This window comes from Delphinus delphis, chromosome 10 (assembly GCF_949987515.2).
Source record: "Delphinus delphis chromosome 10, mDelDel1.2, whole genome shotgun sequence".
Classification (NCBI taxonomy): domain Eukaryota; kingdom Metazoa; phylum Chordata; class Mammalia; order Artiodactyla; family Delphinidae; genus Delphinus; species Delphinus delphis.
Genome location: NC_082692.2, coordinates 32,737,426 through 32,757,892, shown reverse-complemented (window position 1 = coordinate 32,757,892; position 20,467 = coordinate 32,737,426). Strand labels below are relative to the sequence as shown.

Here is a 20,467-nt window from a genome sequence, read left to right as displayed (position 1 = left end):
GGAACTAAGATCCCACATGACACGGGGCAGCTAAGCCTGCACGCACCACAACTACTGAGCTGGCATGCCTCAACGAGAGAGCCTGCCTGCTACAAACTACAGAGCCCACGCACCCTGGAGCCTGCATGCCACAACTACAGAGAGAAACCCCACATGCCACAACTAGAGAGAGGCCTGCACACCACAACAAAGAGCCAAGAAAGAAAGAAAGAAAGGAAGAAAGGAAGGAAGGGAGGAAGGAAGGAAGGAAGGGAGGGAGGAAGGAAGGAAGGAAGGAAGGAAGGAAGGAAGGAAGGAAGGAAGGACTTTAAAAATAAATAAATAAAAAGCAGGAGGTCTGATGTATATCATGAATTACTGAGACGGGTATGTGATATGTTACGCTTCCCAAAGTTATTTCATTATGGAACCTCTGCCAGCCTTTTTTGTTTAAAGGACTCCTTTCCCTGAAGTCTTACATGGAAAAGACTAAAGTGCTGCTCTCAGCTACGATGCTCCCACAGCTCCTTTTCTCGAAGCCGGTGCCAGTGTATTTCTCCTTACTTATATTTCTCCCTACTTTTTTAATATAATTATTTACTTATTTTATTTATTTATTTTGGCCGCACTGGGTCTTAACTGTGGCACCAGGATCTTCGTTGCATTATGTGGACTTCTTAGTTGTAGCATGAGGACTCTTAGTTGCGGCATGCATGCATTCACCAACCAGGGATTGAACCCCGGGCCCCCTGCATTGGGAGTCGGAGTCTCATCCACTGGACCACCAGGGAAATCCCTCCCTACTTTTTATAGTGATAGATTTACAATAATGTGCTTCACTTTTCTCAGCAAAAATACCTTATAATAAGTTGATTTAAAATTTTAGAATTGTAATTGATGGAATAATGAGGTTTTTTGCTGTGGGAGAAAGTGTTTTAAGATTCTCAACTGCTGTTTTTTGGCATGGGAAACATTTACAGAAATCAGACCTTCCAAAAATCCTGTTTCCACCCACAGAGATGAGAAGCATGGGCTTGGGAATTAGAGATTTGAATTCAAACTTCTGTCTCGCTGCTTACAAACTGCAATGTTGGGCAACTGTCTTACATTCTCTCTAAAAATAGGGATAATAATACATACCTGGCAGGATTGTATTAGAAGGATTAGGACTGTGTAAAGTGTGTGGCAGAGGGAAGGCGCTTAGTGAATGTTAGCTGCTACTACAGTTTTTATCATATCATACGCCTTGGTATATTAATAATATTAATTTAATTTATATTTTTAATAGGTAATAGTAATAATAATAGCAAGAATCATTAATTGTAAAAAGGGCTTAATGTTACTGTAAATATCCATGCTAGTATATGTTTATTTTCATGCACATTGATAATGCTTACTACAGTTTGGAAGATTATTTCAGATGTAGCTGTCTTGCCTTTCCAATAAGATTATCAGCTACTTGAGAGCTGGGACATATTACACACTTGTGTGGGGCTTTTTTTGTGTTTTCTTTAACCCTCTACCCTGCCCTTCCATCACAGGCTTATTTTAATAAATAAATGATCATTGAATCAAGCCCTCATTATCATTCATGAGTATGATAAATTACAGTTCTGCTTAATATATCATACTTTTTTTTTTTTTTTTTTTTTTTTTTTTTTGCGGTTTGCGGGCCTCTCACTGTTGTGGCCTCTCCCGTTGCGGAGCACAGGCTCCAGACGCGCAGGCTCAGCGGCCATGGCTCACGGGCCCAGCCGCCCCGCGGCATGTGGGAACTTCCCGGACCGGGGCACGAACCCGTGTCCCCTGCATCGGCAGGCGGACTCTCAACCACTGCGCCACCAGGGAAGCCCCATGCTATTTTAATGTAATTTGTTAAAGAAAAATTATGATATTAATGGTATGAGACTCATTAACAAAATTTGCAAGCTTTCATTAGAAGTTTAAGAAAAAGTTAAATAATGACGAACCTTCATAGAAAAATAATTTTACTAGGTGAAGCAAAACTGAAGAACTTAAATATTTAGAGAGGTAAATAAGGTGTTCTAAAGGCAAGACTATGAAGACATAATGAAGCAAAAAAAATTTATTCTAATTTGTTCAAAAGAACGATACTGAATAATGGCGGTAATAGAGCTATGGATCTATCCTATTTTAAATGACCCAGAAGTGATAGAAGAGGGTCAAACTAAATGAAAAGTCTTCACCTCTTTCCTAAGGAAAAGGGTTGTGTTGTGGCACAAATCTCTCAGAAGTTGGGACTGTGTTCGAAACCAGTTACGCAGTTTCCCGACATCACTTGCTTCTAGCACATGTGACTGCCACTTCAGAATGATGTGGTTTTAAGTCCAAAAAAATTTTTTTTAATTACACTGAGCTGACCTTAAAAACGAAACATAGTGTTTTATTCTTAGATCACCAGAGGCTGTTTCTAAGTTACTTGACTCTTATATGAAGGTTCAATAATCTATAGCAGGATAGCCCAGAAGTGAGTATAGAAAAAGGTGTTCATTTACATGTCTATTCAATTCCAAGCATTCATGTAAAAACTAGAAAAGTAAATGATTATGTGGCTAATTTCTACAGTGGACATTTGGGAGAATAAAAATGTGAATTTTGACTAAGCTTTCCAGAAAGGATTGTTGCATGTTTATCAGATGAAACTTACCTTTGTATCTCACTCCGGTCCAAGGTGGAGAATGTTGATGGGCTTTTCCACTGCAGTGTCAGGTTTTTTTAATTGTAAAATGCATTTCTGTTGCTCTCTACTAAGCTTGCAGAAAACTAGGTTATACTTCACCTTCCTCTCTCAGGGCATTCTTTGGTATCTTTGGTGATAGTGAAGAGTATCCTTTCTGCACTGTTGAAATTGACAGCTTGCTGCTACCATCCTGTGCATCTGGCAGCACCTTCAGCATCTTTGCATTGCAAAAATGTACATCCAAACAGTGTGTAGAAATGGCCATTGTGTGCTTAGCAAGTTTAAAAATATATTGTGAATTATATTCAGATGTTCAGAATTCCTTTGTTACTGGATTGAGTTTATTTGTTTCACATGTTGAACAACTGTCCTGGACCCCAACAGTACAAGGGCTCCATGGACTGACCCCTAAAGGATCTGTGGTTAGAATTAGGGAGAACTGGGGAGAGGGAGGCCCGTGAACTTGGATACGAAAAAAATTGCATGTTATTTTCACTAGACTCCAATTGAAATTTGTTATTTCCTAAATCTGTGAGTGGAGGCCACCAGCCACTGTAGTATTAACAGTGCCTGGGGAATGTTACCAGTAGAAATATTGTTTATCACATTACATTTGCAGGTATCTTGAAAGATTACTATCTCCTAAATGATAGTAGTTACTAGACTCACCACTACATCTAGTATATTAATGCATTGATGAAGAACCACATATATAACTATATTACAATTTTTTAAATATTTTTATAACTTTTTAAAAATCTTCCATATACTCTGCATCTTGAAATATTACTCTGAGAAGGGATCCATAAGCCTCACCAGACAGACAGAAGCCACAACAGGGTTAAGAACCCTCCTCCTTCCTTTGTGGGATGATTTCTTCCTACATCTGTGGCTGTTGGTAGTTGTGGGGTGATCTGCCTCAGCTTCTTTCACCCCACTGTTTGCTGAGGTTAATTTTAACTGATGTGCCATAGGTCCCTCATTTTCCCTCAGTGAGCGTGTGTCCTGAAGCTGCCAGCTTGAGGGAGAGAGTACTTTTCCAGAAATAGAAAGATTTTTTTGTGGGGGGGGATTTTTTTTTTTATTCAAACAAAGTCACAAAAATTATAATCATCCTCATCAGTTCATTCAGTCCCATGTAATTAATTTTTTTTTCATCTTGATCTTTTGTTAGCACTTTTATGAATTCATCAGTTTTCCATTAGAGTTCTGAAAATGCTTATTCGTTCGGTTGAGCAGTTTAGTCAGTTACCAGAAACCTGTACGTGTCAGTCTTTTCCATGAATTCCTTGAAGATGAAAACCTTTTATAGGAACATTTTTGCGAAAGCATCAGAGTCCAGAACTGTCTGTAAATGACAAAAGACTTAAAAATGACCACGGTTAAAGATTTGATGAAAGTTCATAATAATGCAATTGACAAGGAAATTTAGTTATTTCTGAGTTACACATTTTAAAGTAATAACTAGAATTATGACTTATAACATTATACCAGAACATATAAGATTTTTAGAAATTTCATGTAATGTCTGAAACATTTATATTAACATATTTCCATACAAATAACCCAAAGAAAGTTTACTATTAGTTTTTGTGTTTGTTTTTTTATACTGCAGGTTCTTATTAGTCATCAATTTTATACACATCAGTGTATACATGTCAATCCCAATCGCCCAATTCAACACACCACCATCCCCACCCCACCACGGTTTTTTCCCCCCTTGGTGTCCATATGTTTGTTCTCTACATCTGTGTCTCAACTTCTGCCCTGCAAACCAGTTCATCTGTACCATTTTTCTAGGTTCCACATACATGCGTTAATATATGATATTTGTTTTTCTCTTCACTCTGTATGACAGTCTCTAGATCCATCCACGTCTCAAGAAATGACTCAATTTCATTCCTATCTATGGCTGGGTAATATTCCATTATATATATGTACCACATCTTCTTTATCCATTCGTCTGTCGATGGGCATTTAGATTGCTTCCATGACCTGCCTATTGTAAATAGTGCTGCAATGAACATTAGGGTGCATGTGCCTTTTTGAATTATGGTTTTCTCTGGGTATATGCCCAGTAGTGGGATTGCTGGATCATATGGTAATTCTATTTTTAGTTTTTTAAGGAACCTCCATACTGTTCTCCATAGTGGCTATATCAATTTACATTCCCACCAACAGTGCAAGAGGGTTCCCTTTTCTCCACACCCTCTGCAGCATTTGTTGTTTGTAGATTTTCTGATGATGCCCATTCTAACTGGTGTGAGGTGATACTTCATTGTAGTTTTGATTTGCATTTCTCTAATAATTAGTGATGTTGAGCAGCTTTTCATGTGCTTCTTGGCCATCTGTATGTCTTCTTTGGAGAAATGTCTATTTAGGTCTTCTGCCCATTTTTGGATTGGGTTGTTTGTTTCTTTAATACTGAGCTGCATGAGCTGTTTATATATTTTGGAGATTAATCCTTTGTCCATTGATTCGGTTGCAAATATTTTCTCCCATTCTGAGGGTTGTCTTTTTGTCTTGTTTATGTTTTCCTTTGCTGTGCAAAAGCTTTTAAGTTTCATTAGGTCCCATTTGTTTATTTTTGTTTTTATTTCCATTACTCTAGGAGGTGGATCAAAAAAGATCTTGCTGTGATTTATGTCAAAGAGTGTTCCTCCTATGTTTTCCTCTAAGAGTTTTATAATGTCCAGTCCTACATTTAGGTCTTGAATCCATTCTGAGTTTATTTTTGTGTATGGTGGTAGGGAGTGTTCTAATTTCATTCTTTTACATGTAGCTGTCCAGTTTTCCCAGCACCACTTATTAAAGAGACTGTCTTTTCTCCATTGCATATCCTTGCCTCCTTTGTCATAGCTTAGTTGACCACAGGTGTGTGGGTTTATCTCTGGGCTTTCTATCTTGTTCTATTGATCTATGTTTCTGTTTTTGTGCCAGTACCATATTGTCTTGATTACTGTAGCTTTGTAGTATAGTCTGAAGTCAGGGAGTCTGATTCCTCCAGCTCCGTTTTTTTCCCTCAAGACTGCTTTGGCTATTTGGGGCCTTTTGTGTCTTCATACAAATTTTAATATGATTTGTTCTAGCTCTGTAATAAATGCCACTGGTAATTTAATAGGAATGCATTGAATCTGTAGATTGCTTTGGGTAGTATAGTCATTTTCACAATATTGATTCTTCCAATCCAAGAACATGGTATAGCTCTCCATCTGTTGGTATCATCTTTAATTTCTTTCATCAGTGTCTTATAGTCTTCTGCATACAGGTCTTTTGTCTCCCTAGGTAGGTTTATTCCTAGGTATTTTATTCTTTTTGTTGCAATGGTAAATGATAGTGTTTCCATAATTTCTCTTTCAGATTTTTCATCATTAGTGTAGAGGAATGCAAGAGATTTCTGTGCATTAATTTTGTATCCTGCAACTTTACCAAATTCATTGATTAGCTCTAGTAGTTTTCTGGTGGTTTTTAGGATTCTCTATGTATAGTATCATGTCATCTGCAAACAGTGACAGTTTTACTGGTTCTTTTCCAGTTTGTATTACTTTTATTTCTTTTTCTTCTCTGAATGCTGTGGCTAGGACTTCCAAAACTATGCTGAATAATAGTGGTGAGAGTGGACATCCTTGTCTCGTTCCTGATCTTAGAGGAAATGCTTTCAGGTTTTCACCATTGAGAATGATGTTTGCTGTGGGTTTGTCATATATGGCCTTTATTATGTTGAGGTAGGTTCCCTCTATGCCCACTTTCTGGAGAGTTTTTATCATAAATGGGTGTTGAATTTTGTCAAAAGCTTTTTCTGCATCTATTGAGATGATCATATGGTTTTTATTCTTCAATTTGTTAATATGGAGTATCACATTGATTGATTTGCATATATTGAAGAATCCTTGCATCCCTGGGATAAATCCCACTTGATCATGGTGTATGATCCTTTTAATGTGTTGTTGGATTCTGTTTGCTGGTATTTTGTTGAGGATTTTTGCATCTATATTCATCAGTGATATTGGTCTATAATTTTCTTTTTTTGTGAAATCTTTGTCTGGTTTTGTTATCAGGGTGATGATGGCCTCATAGAATGAGTTTGGGAATGTTCCTTCCTCTGCAATTTTTTAAGATTTTTAATCATAGATGTACAGCTAGTTATTTTCAAATAAACTCTTTTGGGTATTTTTTTAAGTCAGAATATTCAGAGATGCTTTCTTCTTTTTTTGTGGTAAAATATACATAACATAAAATTTACCATTTTAGCCATTTTATTTATTTGTTTATTTATTTAAAAATTTTAGCTGTGTTGGGTCGTCGTTGCTGTGCAAGGGCTTTCTCTAGTTGTGGCGAGCAGGGGCTACTCTTCATTGCGGTGCGTGGGCTTCTCATTGTGGTGGCTTCTCTTGTTGCGGCGCATGGGCTGTAGATGTGTGGGCTTCAGTAGTTGTGGTGCACAGGCTCAGTAGTTGTGGTGTGCGGGCTCAGTAATTGTGGCTCGTGGGCTCTAGAGCACAGATTCAGTAGTTGTGGCACACAGGTTTAGTTGCTCTGCGGTCTGTGGGATCTTCTTGGACCAGGACTTGAACCCATGTCCCCTGCATTGGTGGGCGGGTTCTCAACCATTGCACCACCGGGGAAGCCCTTTAGCCATTTTAAGTACAGTTCTGTGGCATTGAGTACATTCACTTTGTTGTATAACCATCACCACCGTTTTTCCCCAGAACTTTTTCATCTTCCTCAACTGAAACTCTGTATCTTATGGTCTTTTGATAGAAAAAACTATCAATTTAAATTCCAGTCCACATGGCATTTCTTAAAGTTTGTAAAAGATTTCACACTAGATAGAAGTTTATATTTCTTAAACGGAGTTTAGAAGAGTGAGATTAATTCAGCTTCTTTAAAATTTTTGTGGAAACTGGGAAATCTTTCTTGGAGTAATATGCTACATATATATTTGCCCATATTCTTTCTTAAATCGTTTTTAAGCTTTAAAAGTTTCCTTTTATTTTCTTCTCCTTAAAAAATTGACTCATGCACACATCTTCCTTTTGAGCCTGCTTTTATAAAAGAGAATCCTCAGCATCTCTTCCTTGGTAACATCATTGACTTTGTAAAACGGAATTTTGTTTAATATTGTTAGTTGTTTTTATAGGGCTTGTTTTTCTTGGAACATACCGTAAAACCAAAATATTTTGAATGTTACTCATTGACAGAGAGCAGTGAGAGTCAAGAGTTTGCATGATAACTTTAACCAGATTGCTAATACTAAAGCTCAATAAAAGAAAAAGATTTTTTATTTATAATTACTGCCATTTCAAAGTATTTTTTAAAGCAGTTCCATACATAGAAACAATAACATGTACAAACTGCACTAACACAGAGCAATGGTGTCCTATTGCATTTGAGGAAATATAGAGAAAGATCAGGCAGTTTTTATTTTCTAATAGCTTAATTATTACCATACTGTACTCTAGTAAATTTTGTGATTGTAAGATGGAAATGCAAACAGCAGTCCTTTTTCTGTTTATGAACGGTATTGTGCAATAATATCCATTGTTTTTAAAAGCAGGAAAAAACCGCATTGGGAGGCTTTTTCTTTTGCTTCATTTAAAATGCTCTCTAAAAGAAATCCCTTTCAATTAGGAAAAAAACACAAATGACTCATTAAATCTCCATTTAATAAAAGATATCTTTTTTCTGAATGAAACTAAAAATTTTAAAAGTGTCAAGAGCCGTTTGTGTTTAATATTTAGGTAGTTTGTTTTTATGGAGAGGATGCAAGTAAGACTTACTTTTGGCTTTCTAGTTTTTAATTCCTATTCCTAAAATTTTGGCTTAATGTGTTTTTGGTTGATGCATGACCAGGTTCATCTTCATGAGTGTTTATTTCAATGTTGGCATTGCTTCCTTTTGCTAAGTCAGCTTGTCATTGGAGCCAATTCTCTGAATGATTGTTTATTTTTAGTGGAAGAAAGTAATAAATGTGGCAATCACTGATTAAAACAGAAACTCACCTTTTATTTGGAAGTATAATACAAGAGTTCTTTGAAATTTGGTCGTGTAACTGAAAAGAACTGACTCATCTTTTTAGTACTTATTATTCTATGTAGTGCAGTATTGTGAATTATCACAAAGATAGTTTTAATTTTATTTAACATTTAATAGCAATCAGGACAGCAGTATTTCTCAGTCATTTCTCAGTCATTTCCTGTTTACTGTTTTCCATAGTCATTAAAATCTTGTCTCTTATAAAACACAGTAAAGAAATTATGAAAACATTTTTGGCAGAGCATCTGTTTTTCCTGTACTGCAGAGTTTTTTTCTTTTCTTTAAAGGTCTAGTGTTGATGCCCTCACAAAGCCATACATGGCTGTGCCAGAGACTTCATCTTAGACTTTTACTTCTGAGTCTTTTGATGAACACAACTTTTTTTTTTTTTTGGCTGTGTCGGGTCTTAGTTGGAGCACGTGGGATCTTTTCATTAGGGCGTGCAGGCTCTTCCTTGCCGCACACAGGCTTCTGTCTAGTTGTGACGGGTGGGCTCAGTAGTTGCAGCGCGCGGGCTTAGTTGCCCTGCAGCATGTGGGATCTTAGTTCCCCAACCAGGGATCGAACCCGCATCCCCCTGCATTGGAAGGCGCATTCTTAACCACTGGAGCACCAGGGAAGTCCCTGAACACAACTATTATTAATATAAATTACTGCTCAAGTTTTTGGGACTCCAGGAGATATTTTATGTTGATGTTCAGTGCATAAATCCCTGTTTTAAGGAGGTTTGTTAAATATTAATTAGGTTATTATGGAAGGATACACAATTTTTTTGTCATATGGATCTTAAAAAATGACATTTTCATATGCCTCAGAGAGCTGAACTGTCTGATCAGATGGGGAATCAGTTGACCTTGAAAGCCTTTTTCTCCCTGGCAGGAATGCCTGGCTAAACACATAAGGGCCCAGCATAAGCTGGTGGATCCTGGACAATGGATGACCAGCCTGCATCCGAATCCTGTGTTTTATGATTGTGCTAAAGTGCTCCTGTGTAGCCTAGCTGAATATTCTTGGAAACCAAATGATAAGGAACTGACATCACTCCTGAAAAAGTTAGTTTTAAGACCAAAATTTTACTTAAGTACGGAGTAAAACATGTTTATTGGGCACATTTGTATCAGGCATTGCACTAAACTCTGGTAACATGAAGATGGAACAAAATTGACCCAGCTTTCATGGAACTTGTAAGCTAATGAGGGAGTCAGAAAAGCAAAGTTTTGTCACACACATGTCAGATCTAGTAACATGTCAGACGTGCTCTAGGGATACAAATAAATGAGCAATTAATTTTGCTTCAGGATTTTCTTTAAATTAATTAGTTAATTTTCTTTTTGGCTGCATTGGGTCTTCATTGCTGCACGTGGGCTTTCTCTAGTTGTGGCGACTGGGGGCTACTCTTTGTTGCGGTGCGCGGGCTTCTCATTGCAGTGGCTTCTCTTGTTGTGGAGCACAGGCTCTAGGCACGCAGGCTCAGTAGTTGTGGCTCGTGGGCTCTAGAGCACAGGCTCAGTAGTTGTGGGCTCTAGAGTGCAGGTTCAGTAGTTGTGGTGCACAGGCTTAGTTGCTCCGCCACATGTGGGATCTTCCTGGACTAGGGCTCAAACCTGTGTCCCCTGCATTGGCAGGTGGATTATTAACCACTGTGCCACCAGGGAAGTCCCAGGATTTTTTTTTAAAAATGAAAGGCAAAATCATTTTACTCAAAGCCTTAAAAGATAAGGAGGTCCCAGGATTTTTTTTAAAAATGAAAGGCAAAATCATTTTACTCAAAGCTTTAAAAGATAAGGAGGTATTCTCAGTTGACCACTTGGAGATGGGCGGGAAGATCTTTTGTCTTCTAAGTAAAGGGACAAGTGCAAAGCCAAAGAATTGAAAAAGTGGCATGATAAGTTTGGGGGACATCAAATGGTCAAGATGGCGAAGAAACAAGCGTTCCATATAGGGGAGGGTGAGGTGGGTTAAGGTACAAAATGAGGCCAGAGCCTATTGTAATGGGCCAGAATTTTAAGTTGGCTAATGCCAAAAAGGCATGCAGTCTAAAAGTTGCTTGGCCTTAGGATGGGAGAATTCATTGTACTCTTGTAGCACTTTATACTGTTTTTGTTTAAATTTGGGCTCTGCTTTAGTTGGGTACAGAAGATAGGTATAATGAAGCTAATCACACAGAACAGTGGCTGATCAATGTCAAAAGACATGGTTGGTGCTTTTAGAATTCTCGGTAGAAAATCCAAGACAGCCCAAGGTTGTCAGAGAAAGACTCAGAGAGGTAGATTCAAACTAAGTTTTGAATAACGGATGGAATTTCAGTAGATGTAGGAGAGAAAGAAGAGCATTTCAGATAAAGTTGTCACCTGAACCAGGGCAGATGCTGGGAAAGTGTGCATTGTGTTTGGGGGCTAGGAGAGTGGCAGTTTGGCTAGAATAGTGTGCAGGGGAATAGTGGGAAGTAACTTTAGCACCACTGTATGTTCTAGGTTTAAATATAATTCTTTGTTTTCCACTTTAGATTGCTCTCCCATAGGAATAACCTGGTGTCCAAAGTAAGCATGCTTTCTTGGAAAACTGAAGTAAGTTTCAAGAAAAAGGGAATAAGCACACTTTCCCTGGTATGCCTGATCCTGTTGCAGGTCTTGCCATCATGTGACCAACATATTGAAAAGGGTGATAAGTTCATTTCAAAAAATGTTCATTGACCACAGTGCGATACCGCCTCGCACCTGTGAGAATGGCTATCATCAAAAAGGCAAGAGATGACAAGTGTTGGCAAGGATATGGACAAAAGGGAGCCCTTGTGCACTGTTGGTGGGAATGTAAATTGATGCAGCCACTATGGAAAACAGTATGGAGGGTCCTCAAAAAATTAGAAATAGAGCTACCATATGATCCAGTAACCCCACTTCTATATGTATATTTGAAGGAAATTAAATCACTATCTTGAAGAGATATCTGCACCCTCAGATTCATTGCAGCATTATTCACAATAGCCAAGATATGGAAACCACCTAAATGTCTGTTGTTGGATGAATGGATAAAGAAATTGTTATATATAAATACAAATATATAGATAGTTAGATATACACATACGTACAGTGAAATAGTATTCAACCATAAAAAAGAAGGAAATCCTGCTGTTTGTGACTAAATGGATGAAACAGAAGCTAAGTGAAATAAGTTGGACAAAGATAGACAAATACTGTATGATCTCATTTATATGTAGAATCTAAAAAAGTTGAACTTGTAGAAGCAGAGTAGATTGGTAGTTTCCAGGGACTGGGGGGTGGGGGAAATGGGGAGATGTTGGTCAAAGGGTACAAACTTTCAGTTATAAGATGAATAATTTCTGGGGATCTAATGTATAACATGGTGACTATAGTTACCAATACTATATTGTATACCTGGAATTTCTTGAGAGAGTAGATTTTAAATGTACTCACTATACCAAAAAAAAAAAAAAATTAACTATATGAGGGGATGGATGTGTTTGTGGTAATCATTTCACAATATAGATATATATCAAATCATCAAATTGTACACCTTAAACTTACACAATCTTATTTGTCAATTATGTCTCAATAAAACTGGCGGGCATGTTCATTGAGCTCCTGTCACGTGCCAGACACTATTCTGAGGTTCGTCGGTGAACAGACAAACCTCTGCCCTGGTGGAGCTGACATCGTAATGTAAATATGAGTAAATACAGTACAGAGAGGAAGGGAGAAATAAATTATTTGAGGGGAAGTAGTGGAAAGGGACTGGTACTGAAGGTGGTTGAGAGTGATGAATCCTCAAATAAAGTTTCACCTACAGCATTTCCTTTAGTCAGATTACCAAGAAGCTACCCTTCCCCTGAGTTTGGGAAGTTGGCAGCCTAGATTTGGGTCTCTGAGCTGACCAGAGGCCATTGTTTGCAGGTCCCATCTGCCTGCAGTTGGGGACAGTTTCCCCAGTTTGCCTGAAATGTGCCCAAGTGTGTGCTGTAACATGGGGGGGGGGAAAGAGTGACCAACCTCAGGGGGTCAGGGAGAAAACCCCATAGTAACCCCAGATTGCTGGTGAATCAGAATCTCTGGAGGGGGCAGGGGAGACGGATTTCCATGTTTTTAATAACTAACTCCAGTCCATATTATTATTATTATTATATTTCATTTTATTTATTTATTTGCCGTGTCACGCAGCTTGCAGAATCTTATTTCCCCAAGCAGGATTCGAACCCATGCCTTTGGCAGTGAAAGCGTGGAGTCCTAACACTGGACCACCAGGGAATTCCCCAGTCCATATTATTTTGAAGCAAATCCCAGACATCGTATTACTTCATTCATACCTATTTCAGTATGGGATCTCTAAAAGATATGAGTTATTTTTAAAAATGTAACCCAAGTTTCATTGTTACACCTTAAAATTTTTTTTTTTTTTTTTTGCGGTACGCGGGCCTCTCACTGCTGTGGCCTCTCCCGTTGCGGAGCACAGGCTCCGGACGCGCAGGCTCAGCGGCCATGGCTCACGGGCCCAGCCGCTCCGCGGCATGTGGGATCCTCCCGGACCAGGGCACGAACCCGCGTCCCCTGCATAGGCAGGTGGACTCTCAACCACTGCGCCACCAGGGAAACCCTTAAAAAAATTTTTAACAGAATGTAATAGCAAATTTTCAATGCTGATGGACTTTGGGAAATTATAAATTTCTTTTTCAGGATTAAACTAGAATTATGTGAGTTTTTAAGGCAAGGCCTTTGGGAACACAATATTTGCATAAAATGCAGCTGCCCTACATTTATTTATTTACTTATCATTTATTTATTTATTTTGAATAGCAAATAGTTTATTAGCAAGTACGTGGTTTTAGTGACAATAATAAATTCACTTGAACAGAAGACAGTAATCAAATCAAAAGAATAAATGCTTGCCAATCAGAAAATCTGTGGCCATTAGGGCTGTCATGTAGAAATCCAAAATCATTGAGTCCAAATCTTAACGAAGATACATCCTCTTATTAGTCCATATGGAACAGGTCCACAGTACCTGGAATCTGTCGAATTCTATAGATTATCACCTTCTAACCAAACATGACCCGTTGGCACATAACTGTGCTTTTAAATAAACCTGATGGACTATTGATAAGAATTTTGTCTCCTTCCAAACCAATTACTCTTTTACAAATATTTGATTTTGGATCACTCGGGCTTTTTGCAATCACAGTGTCACCTCTTTGGATACCATAAAAATGTCGACTAAAATTTTCTGCAAAGACAATATCTGAATTTTGAATTTTAAGCTCTATTGATGGTTCAGAACACATGACAGCACCACCAAAGTATTCAAAAACACAATGAGTTATACAGCCAGACTGAATAATATAACCAACAAGCTGAAAGGTTTTTCCTGGAACACCACGAAGCATGGTTCTATGCAGACTCTGCCACCATTGGCCATATGTCTTTTCAACAATACATTCAATTTTTACGGTAGTTGCAGGGCTTCCAGAAAAAAACATCTAAAGCATGTCTCAAAACATATATAGGTGATCCATGGTTTCAAGATTCCTCTCGCCCCAAAGAACCCTGGAAGGCTCTCGCCCAGCACTCAGGTGGCTCTTTCTCCACAGCTGCCCTACATCTAAACCCGGGATATTTATTAAGTATTTATTATACCTGTTTATGTCCTATTTGCTGGGGATATGAAGATGAATATGACAAGATTCCTACTTTTGATGGTAGCACTGTAATATGTTTTTTACTGTAAGCTTCTAGAAGGTAGTCTGTTAGTAACATTTAGATTTGAAGTCAGTCTTTTAGTCCACTATACTTGAGCCATAACTTACTACCCAGAGTTCTTTACCACCACTAGCTGTGCAGTGGGAGAGAGTAGGCAGTTAAGTGCATCCTCCCACGCTGCAGGGCTTTGTTACTTCCAGAGTTGGGTATCTCTTGAACTACCTCAAAGACTTTTGAGACCCAACCCACAGTCTCTTTTGATGCCATCCTTTGTTTAGACCTACTCTACCCAGCCTGGCACAGCATTGGCAGTTGAGATTAAAGGAGGATAAAGAGAGACCTGGAAATGTTTTCCCCAGGACCATCTTTGCATCAGTCAGACAATGCATACACAGGTCTTCTGTCAGTAGATTCCCATTAGATCTCAAGATTTTGAGAGGCTTTTAGTAAACATGTTAAGCAGAAATTTTATCAGCCCTGAAAATTTTCAGCATGTGTGTTTCTGGCTGGTTTTAAAATCTGTTGATGTTCCTCCAACTTGAGAACTCAGACCACCCAAGATTACTTCTGCAGATCCCAGTTTGAGAAACACCAATCTGTGTATGATTAATGGTTCTATAGTCAGTAAACTTAGGATCATTATCACTATGTTGGAATTTATCTTAAAGAAGTTTGATATATTTATCACTGTTCTCTTGCTAAAATAACCATGAATGTCTTGCTTTCTGTGGATCCTTGTGTTTCCATTTTCAGTTTGGCCACCATTAAAGGTCATTCCTTTACAGCACACAACAAATCACTGAGTTCTGGAGTTGGATACGTTAAATGATTTTCAAACTTTTTTCTCCCAGTTAAGAGTTCTATCACTGAGTTAAAGGGGAGAAGTGGAACATTACAGTGCCTCTACCACCAACCTTTAGGCCTCCAAGACAGCTCCTGGACCCCTCGGAGAATCCTAGGTCCCCGGGGATCAAAGTTTTTAAATCAGTGATGTGGCTATTAATTTCATTTAAAGATGAGAAAACAGGCCCTGAGAGATTGGAATTTGTCAGTAATCACAAGCCTAGTCAATGTCAGTATCCAGAACAAGCCCTTTCCAAATTCCGTGTCCCACCCGCCCCGACCTGTACATGTCCCCAGCCCCTGTAAAGCCTGGCCAGACTTCCCCCTGACCCCCCAAGGTTGGTCACTCTTTCCCCCCATGTTATAGTGCATTGTTTAGCCAGCTGGATTGCTTAATATATTTAGGTTTGTTTCTATTCCACCTCATTCCAAGTTGGAATTAAAGCAGCTTTAAGGCCTGGAATTTTTTTTTTTTTGATTCCTAAGTTTTTCTCCTAATAATGTTCTTAGTTTTTTCCACCTTTCTTCCTTGCTGTTAGTAGGCTCTAGCTAGTTACAAAAAGAATGAAGGTCTTGGTTGAATAACAAAGGAAAAACTCAGAGCCCATCTTGTTGAGTTTGACAGCTTCTTTTTCTTACAAATGGGCATAATTGTGAAAATATACTAGTGTTTTCTCCTAGTAAAATGTCATATTATTTCACAAAAAAAATGACCAGTGACTTCACCTGAAAAAGCTTGGGAACCCCCGCCAAAAGCTCTAGCACTTCTTACCTTGCGTTGTGATGAATTGTTGCATCTCTCCCCAAAGAAAGAGAGTTCCTTACAATCAGGAACTGTGCCAGGAAGTTTGACACAGCCTTGCAATTACAAAATTTAACAGTCCGGGGACTTTCCTGGTGGTCCAGTGGTTAAGACTGTGCTTGCACTGCAGGGGGCACAAGTTTGATCCCTGGTTGGTGAACTAAGATTCCGTGTGCTGCGCGGTGCAGCCAAAAAATAATAAAAATAAAATTTAACAGTCCATAACAGTGACAATATAGTAAAAGGAATAAGATGAAAATACTTTATATCTTAGATGATGTAAACAGTTACTTGCCCTGGGTAAGTGACTGTTTTATGGTGTAACTTTTTCATCATGACACTTATCAGAATAACATAATAATTTACTTCTTGGCCTTGCTTTTACAGTCCCACAAAAATGTTAAGGGTATTTACATTTATTATTGCATTTTATGTCATACTCATTTGATATTCCCAGTCCTTAACAGAGGACCTGGCACATAGTGGGTGCTAAATGTTGTTTAAATGCTTATTCTTTTCAACCACTGAACAAGTTCATTAAAGGTAGTAATTAGTGAAGCGGCTTTCCGCATTCCCTAAGCTATTCTTCAGGGTAGAAAACAGAAGGAGGCAGGGGATAAAACTACAATTTACTGTCCTCCCTTTCTCCTTTCCTCCTTTGAGGATGCTCTGATTCTATAATTCATGCTAATGAACTCATATAAGCTGTTCTTGCCTCCTAAAGTGATTTCTTCCAAAACCTTAAAAATCGCTATAGGACCAAGATGCAATGACAGGGATTGGATTGACCTTCCTGCATAAAACAGTTAAAAATTAGATTAAATATATTAAACAATGGTTTTTAGACATTGAATATCAGGCAGCACAGGACAGGGATTCATGAGAAATGGAAAACAGATAAGGTAAGCCCTGTAACTGCCCCAGCTTCTGTCTGGGTAGTTTTCAGGCCATAGCGCAGGGAAGGGGAATCCAGATGGAGTCTAGTAATCTTCCTGAGTTGAGCTGATGCAGCTGGGGGGTAAAAGTGGCTAAAACTCATTGGGCAGAGCACCAGAGGAGAGAGCTACATGAAGATAAAACCCTGGAGAGCTGCAGAGAGTCTCTCTTGAGTCTTCAGCTGGTAACCTGATCGGTACATGTATGTGGGGAAACTACCCAAGTCATGGGAAAGAATCAACCAAAAGCATTATAGGAAATAACACTTGGAGCTCACACAGGGCAGAAAGAGTTTGTGTTCCCACCTGCAAGACTGCAAAAATCCTTGTAATTCATGGGACATCAAGTGAAGTACTCGGAAGGGTATTGCCTCACTATAGGGCAAAATTAGCCCTAGACTAAAGACTGACAAAGCTTAAAAGCAGACCTCAAGAGAATCAAACCATTTACACGTAACTTAATTGTGTCCTAGACAAAGTTCAAAAGTATCTATAGGAATACAAAAATATCCAGTACTCAATAATGTAAAATTAGCAATGTCTGGAATCCAATAAAAAAGTACCAGGCATACAAAGAAGGAGAAAAATACCACCCACTATGAGGAGGACAAAAATCAATCAGTAGAAAAAGACCCAGAAATGATATAAATGATAGAATTAGTAGAGAAGGACATTAAAAAGCTGTCACTATTCTGCATAATTTCAAGAAGGTAGAGGAAAGATTGAACATATTAAATAAAGAAATGGAAGATATTAAAAAAAACCCAACTCCTAGAGATGAAAACTACAATGTTTGAAAATAAAAAATACATTGGATGCAATTAACAAGCAGATTAGACACTGCAGAAGAAAAAATTAGTGTGCTTGAAGACATAGCAATAGAAACTATCCTAAATGAAAGCCAGAGAGATAAAAGGACACTTAAAAAAATTTTTTTTAAAGAGCACCAGTGAACTGTGGAACCACTTCAAGCAGCATAATCATAGGTAATTGGAGTCCCTGAAGGAGGGGTAGGGACACAAAATATATGAAGGAATGGCTGAAATTGTTCTAAATTGGAGGAAAACTATAAACCTACAGATCCTAGAAGTTTAATGAACCCCAAGCACAAGAAGCATGAAGAAAATGATGCCAAGGCATATCAGAATCAGATTGCTTAAAACCAGTGATAAAGAGAAAAAGTTTAAAGCATTGGAGTGGGAGTGGGGTGGGGAGGGGAGACCTATCATGTACAAAAAGACAAAAGTAAGAATGACAGCAGAATTCTATTTGGAAACAATGCAAGCAAGAAACAGTGTAGCAATATCTTTAAAGATCCAAAAGAGAAGAAAAAACTCAGTCTAGAACTATATGTCCCATGAAATACATTTCAAAAATGAAGGCAGAATAAACACTTTTTTTAAAGACATACGAAAACTGAAAAAATTCATCACCAGATCTGTACTACAAAAATATTAAAAGAAATCCTCCAGGGGCTTCCCTCGTGGTACAGTGGTTAAGAATCCGCCTGCCAATGCAGGGGACAAGGGTTTGAGCCCTGGTCTGGGAAGATCCCACATGCTGCGGAGCAGCTAAACCCATGCACCACAACTACTGAGCCTGTGTTCTAGAGCCCACAAGCCACAACTACTGAGCCCGCGTGCTACAACTACTGAAGCCCTCATGCCTAGAACCCGTGCTCTGCAGCAAAGAGAAGCTACCACAGTGAGAAGCCCACGCACCACAACGAAGGGTAACTCCCACTTGCCACAACTAGAGAAAGCCCGCACACAGCAACGAAGACCCAACCCAGCCAAAAATAAATAAATTAATTAATTATTTTAAAAAAAGAAATCCTTCAGAAGGGAGAAAATGATACCAGATGAAAATTGGATTTACTCAAAGGAATGAACAGCACTGAACTGGTAAATATGTGGGTAAAAATAAAAGTGACTACAGCTCGTTATACCTTGAATAGCTCAGGCACAGATCACATGAGAACACTGCAACCATTCCACAGCTCATGATTGCTTAAATAAAGTTTCCCAATGATCCCTCTGCTAGCCTCAGCACCTTTTAAAGGTAAATTTGTTTGTAAATGATTGGGAAATTATGGCATATACTGATGCTATACCAAATTAGTGCAAATAAAGCAAGTGTCAGTAATTTTTTGTATGTTGGTAAGATAGCCTATTATATTGACTCTTGGTGATCTTTTAAAGTTTTAGCTTCCTAGTCATTTTCACTATGTAATGTTTTTGGAAGAAGAAAAAGAACAGAGAGGCATATAAGGAAGAGAAGAGAATCATTTGTTATAGCAGTCACATACCAAATTTCATTTTGTGAAGTATTTGAAATCCTGTGTATGACTTTAAAAATTTTCTTCTACTGCTGCTAGGTTATAATATCTTAAATCAGTAGAATTGATTTGCTTAGCTAGCTTTCCTGAAATAGCTGTTCTTGAAACCAATACATTTCTTGATATGAGAGCTCAGACTGTTCCCACTGTATGAAAAAAATTTTAAATAGCCTGTCATCTTCCTTTTTATCCCTGTCTTAGAGGTCTTTAAAATCTTTCTGTGATCTTAATGAAAATCAGACTGTCTGGAAGATATTTCTTACAGATAGCTGATGTAGATTATTCTTGAGACCACTAGGCTGCTTGAAAATTTTCCAGGTATTTGATCTCTGGTATGCTTACCTAGAGTGAGACTGATTTGAGATTCTTGTGTTTCATGGGTCTCCCCCATCCTCCTTGTTTTATTAATTGTATTTGGTGTGGGGGGCACCGTGTGGCTTGCAGGACCTTAGTTCTCCAACCAGGAATCAAACCCCGGGCCCCAGGCAGTGAAAACCCAGAATCCTAACCACTGGACTGCCAGGAAATTCCTGTATTAATTGTATTTATTTCTTAAAATAGGCCTTTCACGCATGTGGCATAACATTCAAGAGGTACAAAAGGACATATAAGTGAAGTGTATACCTTCCTCTGTGTTTCCAGCCACCCAGATTCCCTCACAGAAGCAGCTGGTGTTGCTGGTTATTTGTGCCTCATTTCAGGGTCTGAATATTTACAAACACATGTATATATTCTGCCTCCACCCAGCACTTGGGAGCATAAATCATGATTCATGCACACTGGAATATTACACAGCCATTAAAAATAATGAGACAGACAGTTCTGCAGCCTGTGGAACGAAAAGCACATTCACAGAAAGATAGACAAAATGAAAAGGCAGAGGACTATGTACCAGATGAAGGAAAAAGATAAAACCCCAGAAAAACAACTAACTGAAGTGGAGATAGGCAACCTTCCAGGAAAAGAATTCAGAACAATCACAGTGAAGATGATGCAGGACCTCAAAAGAATAGAGGCAAAGATCGAGAAGATGCAATAAATGCTTAACAAAGACCTAGAAGAATTAAAGAACAAACACCTAGAAGAATTAAAGAACAAACAAACAGAGATGAACAATACAATAAC

The 20,467-nt window shown here is 38.4% G+C and overlaps 2 protein-coding genes across 4 annotated transcripts in view; both read left to right on the top strand.

Moving 5' to 3' along the window:
* RPL7L1 (ribosomal protein L7 like 1) overlaps positions 1 to 20,467 on the top strand; it is a 162,233-nt gene that overhangs the window by 88,223 nt on the left and 53,543 nt on the right. The gene's annotated exons all lie outside the window — the stretch shown is intronic.
* BICRAL (BICRA like chromatin remodeling complex associated protein) overlaps positions 1 to 20,467 on the top strand; it is a 104,657-nt gene that overhangs the window by 41,548 nt on the left and 42,642 nt on the right. Inside the window, exon 1 of one of the 3 annotated variants that reach the window (XM_060021810.1) lies at positions 10,743 to 11,283. The exons of the other annotated variants lie outside the window; for them this stretch is intronic. The gene's annotated coding sequence lies outside the window, so the exon portion shown is untranslated. Of the gene's footprint in view, positions 1 to 10,742; positions 11,284 to 20,467 lie in introns of those variants that run through there. 3 annotated transcript variants of the gene reach the window in all.